Raw genomic sequence first — 5,273 nt, 5'->3', positions numbered from 1 at the left:
TCAATGGCTGCCTCCATTCTGCAGGCTCCGCCTCTCATTGGTGTCTTCAGCATTGGCATCAGCGCATGGAACTCCATGCCACTGGATTTTACTCAGGCTGACACCTCAGCCCCAGGCCATCACAGGGCTCCTTCCCATCTCTAGTGATCCACAGCTTCCTGCTTGGCTGGCAGGATGGGGCACCAGCTGTACTAAGGCCATGAGAAGTTTCCCTGCCTCTGTCCAGGGCTGGCTTCTTTCCAGTCATTCTTACCAGTGAGATGGTTACATAAGTGGCAAATTGAACAACACTGTCCTGTCGTTGGAGTGACCTGTGCACTTAGACTGACTTTGTGACACTGTTTCTCCAGCCTCCATTAATCATTTTATTGTACGTGATACTGGGCTAGACTTGATGCTCAGTATTAGTGCGGGTAATTCTGTGTGATCAACTGATTGTATCGCTCCTTTAGTTATCTGCTACACTGTCTAATCCAGCCCTTTTCTCCTTTTCATCTCCAGCATCCCGCCATACCATGCCCCTGGCCAGCCCCTCACTCCGCGGACCAATCTCCCCGCACCATGCTCCATTGCCCTCATGGGAGCCCACAAATATATTTGGTGCCGGGCCCACAAAAGGTTAATCCGGCCCTGCCTGGCTGGAGCTGCTTTCTAAAGGCAACTTGCAAAACTAAAACCTACAGACGTCTCAGGGATCTGAACCCAGAATCTCTCGCACCCAGACAGAGTCACACCCCGAGGCTAGGGAGCAATGTTCAGGCATCTTTAATAGCTGCTTTCCCCTCTCGTGGGTATCTCTGGAGTTGGCATCAGTCCATGGAACTCCCTGTCACTGGATGTTACTCCAGCTGACGCCTCAGTCTGTGAAAGGGCTTTTCTACATCTGTCACATCTACCACAGCTGCAGAGGGGAGGGATAGCTCAGGGGTTTGCGCATTGGCCTACTAAGCCCTGGGTTGTGAGCTCCATCCTTAAGTGGGCGATTTAGGGATCTGGGACAAAAATCTGTGTGGGGATCAGTCTTGCTTTGAGCAGGGGGTTGGACTAGATGACCTCCTGAGGTCCCTTCTGTGACAGGTTCAATCACAGAACCCCCCGCCCCTCCTTGGGACCTGCCAACTGATGTGCCAAGACTACTGCTTTCCCAGCCAGCTCAGGACCCCAGCACCCTGTCTTGCTGAGCCAGACACACCCATCTGCTCCAACACACACCCAGAGCCTGAATTATTTGCCCCAAAGCTGCAGGCTTCACTGAAACCAGCTTACAGAAGTGTTCTTGTCTTTAACACTCAGATGCCCAGCTCCCAATGGGGTCTAAACCCAAATAAATCCATTTTACCCTGCATAAAGCTTATGCGGGGTAAACTCATAAACTGTTCACCCTCTATAACACTGATAGAGAGATATGCACAGCTGTTTGCCCCCCTTCCCAGTATTAATACATACTCTGGGTTAATTAATAAGTAATAAGTGATTTTATTAAATACAGAAAGTAGGATTTAAGTGGTTCTAAGTAATAACAGACAAAACAAAGTGAATTACCAAGCAAAACAAAATAAAACACACAAATCTAAGCCTAATACAGTAATAAAATTGAGTACAGATAATATCTCACCCTGAAAGATGTTTCAATACATTTCTTTCACAGACTGGATGCCTTCCTAGTCTGGGCACAATCCTTTCCCCGGTACAGCCCTTGTTCCAGCTCAGGTGGTAGCTAGGGATTCCTCATGATGGTTCTCCTCTTTGTTCTGTTGCACCCATTTATATATCTTTTGCATATATAACCTCTCTGGGTTCCCACCCCCTCCTTCTCAATGGAAAGACACCAGGTTAAAGATGGATTCCAGTTCAGGTGACATGATCACATGTCACTGTAAGACTTCATTACCCCTTGCCAGCACACACGTATACAGGAAGACTTACAAGTAAAACAGAGCCATCTGCAGTCAACTGTCCTGGTTAATGGGAGTCATCAAGATTCCAAACCAGCATTAATGGCCCACACTTTGCATAATTACAATAGGCCCCCTCAGAGTTATATTTCCTATTTCTAGTTTCAGATACAAGAGTGGTACATTTATACAAATAGGATGATTGCACTCGGTAGATTATAAGCTTTGTAATGATACCTTACAAGAGACCTTTTGCATGAAGCATATTCCAGTTACATTAGCATATTTTCATAAAATCGTATAGAGTGCAACGTCACACCTTCCAACCCTGATATTCTATGATTCTATGACTGCTCCTGTCTTCTCCTACCATGGCAGGGTGGGGTAAATCCAGGTGCTCGCCCAGCCCTCCCAGGGCATGGAGCGGGAATCGGCCTGCCAAGCCCCACCCCAGGGCTTTCGCTGTGGTCAAAAGTTTGTCACAGCTCCAGCTTGGAACAACTGGGGGGGAGGGGTGTCAGGGTTCCCTCCCCACTCTGAACTTTGGGGCACAGATGTGGGGACCTGCATGAAAAACCCCCTAAGCTTATTTCTACCAGCTTAGGGTTAAAACTTCCCCAAGGCACAAATTCCTTCCTTGCCCTTGGTATTGCTGCCACCATCAAGTGATTTAAACAAACATTTAGGAAGGGCTACTTGGAGCCCTACCTCACCCAAAATATCCCCCCCAAGCCCCTACACCCCCTTTCCTGGTGAGGCTTGAGAATAATATCCTCACCAATTGGTTAAAAAGTGAGCACAGATCAACCCCCGTGGGTTTTTAGGACACTGAAAAACAATCAGGTTTTTAAAAGAAGTTTATTTAAGAAAAAAAGATAAAAGAATCATCTCTGTAAAATCAGGATGGAAGATAACTTTACAGGGTAACAAAAAGATTCAAAACACGGAGGATTTTCCCTCTAGACAAAACTTTAAAGTTACAAAAACAGGGATCAACCTCCCTCTTAGCACAGGGAAAATTCATAAGCTAAAACAAAAGATACTTTAATGCATTTTTTGCTATTACTTACTATTTTTGTATTAGATGTATTATTTTAGTAGGAGCTGGATTACTTGCTTGTTTTTTTTGAGAGAGAGAGAGAACCTTCACAGAGCGCAAAAAAAGCCTCCCCCCACCCCCCTCTCCCCAGATTTGAAAGTATCTTCTTTCCCCATTGGTCCTTCTGGTCAGGTGCCAACCAGGTTTTCTGAGCTTCTTAACCCTTTGCAGGTAAAGGAGAGATTTTATGCTACCCGTAGCTGTATGTTTATGACAGGGGGCCTGAGTCCCTCCACCCTCTTCAATGCCCTGGAGCCCTCCGGGGGTCCTGTCCATTTGCTGGCCCAGGCCCTGCGCTGGTTTAAAACCAGGCTATTGAGCTGTGGCCAGTGGTCCCTGGAGGAGCCAGTCTGCACCAGGGTAGGCACCTCGCCAAGGGGCTGGTAACTGATGGGATGACCCTGGAGACGCTATGGACCATACCGCAGCTCTGACTGAGCGTTTAATGCAACGGCCCCCAAAGGCACCAACCCTACTGCCCAGGGCCGGCTTTAGCAGGTGCGGGACCCCACGACGGGACGCGAATTCTTTCGTGCTCCCCCCCGCCCCAACTCCGCCCCCTCTCTGCCCCATTGGATCCCTCCCCAAATCCCTGCCCTGGCCCCGCCCCGTCCCTGCCCCATTGGATCCCTCCCCAAATCCCCGCACTGGCTCCACCCCCAACCCCGCCCCCTCCCTGCCCCCAGTGGATCCCTCCCCAAATCCCTGCCCTGGCCCACCCCCAGCCCCGCCCCCTCACTACCCCATTGGATCCCTCCCCAAATACCCTCCCTGGCCCCGCCTCTTCCCCAAGCACGCCGCGTTCCTCCTCCTCACCCCTCCCTCCCAGGCTTGCGCTGATCAGCTGTATGGCAGCGCAAGCACTGGAGGGAGGGGGGAGAAGCAGGACGCGGCTTTTTTTTTTTTTCGCTCCGCCGGCAGCCCCGGACATTGCAGGACCCTCTTAGGCATGGGGCCCCTTTCCGGGGAATTGGCCAAATCGGCTTAAAGCCGGCCCTGCTGCTGCCCTTGAAATCAACCAGTGAAATGGTCTCGGGCTGGTTTATAAATCCGGGAAAGGTGAAGCCGTCACAATTACAGGTGCCGGGAGCTGCAAGTGAGCCGGTGCGCTGCCTGGTGGAAAGGTGTTACTGTCCATGTGCTCTCCAGCTGGGCTCTAGCCCACTTCAACAGCCAAGAAATGCATCAGACAGTAAATGGGGACCCAAGTTCTGCCTTTGGGGGCCTGTTCTACAGGTGAGCTCAGAGACTTGGGGGAAAGCGAGTGGGGCAGATTAGCTAGCAAGGGGGTGCGTCTGGGGACAGCTAGGTGGATTGATTAGCAGATCAATGCAAGAGCCAAGGTGTGTGACGCTGGCAGACCAGGTGGCAGCTCCCTGATCCCTGGTGAATGCACGGCTGGCACCCAGGCTGGCTCACCTGGCATTAGCTGTGTTAAAATAGATGCTACATTCAGGGCTGGCTCTAGGTTTTTTTGCCGCCCCAAGCAAAAAAAATTTTGGCTGCCCCCCACCCCAGCCCCGGGGTCTCACCCCCCCAACCAGTGCCCTCCCCCACCCGCACCCCCTGCCGCCCCAGCCCTGGGCTCCCCCCCACCAGTGCTGACTCCGCCCGCTCCCCCTTTGCCTCCAGCCGGTCCGGCGCTGGCAGGGTCGGGGTAAGCAGCAGGGCTCCTGGCCACTCCTCAGCCCAGGGTCCCTCCAGCCAGAGCTCCCGCCTCCAGGACTGGCCAGGACCCGGGAGGGCAGAGCCGGGGGACTGCCTGGCAGAGGGCTTAGGAGCTGGGGCAGGGTAGCCCCAGATGGAGCGGAGTCCTGGAGAGCAGGACAAGGTCCCGCCCAGCAGTGCCCTGCCCTCTATGGCCCCGCTGCTGCTGCTGCTTCTGCCCGCCCTGCCGCAGTCCCTGGGTGGCTCGGGCCGCTTCGCCCAGCCCCGGCTGAGGCACTGGGGGGGTAGCCACCCTGTGGCACCTGCAGGCGGCTCTGGGTGCCCCGCGGGGCAGCCCCCAGCCCGAGGGTCCCCCACTCAGAGCCTGCCTGGTCTAGCCACAAGGTGCAGGCGCTGCTCCACCACAGCGCGAAACGCAGCGGCCCCAGGGTGCCCCCTGCACACAACGTGCTGCTGTTGCCGGGGCCGGCTCTAGGCTTTTGCCGCCCTAAGCAAAACAAAAAAAAAGATGGCTGGAATGCCGCCCCTGAAAACGTGCCGCCCCAAGCACCTGCTTGGTTTACTGATGCCTAGAGCCGGTCCTGGCTACATTTCTAAGGCTGCGTTCAGTG

This window comes from Chrysemys picta, chromosome 13 (genome assembly GCF_011386835.1).
Source record: "Chrysemys picta bellii isolate R12L10 chromosome 13, ASM1138683v2, whole genome shotgun sequence".
Lineage (NCBI taxonomy): Eukaryota > Metazoa > Chordata > Testudines > Emydidae > Chrysemys > Chrysemys picta.
Note: the sequence above shows the minus strand (reverse complement) of the source record.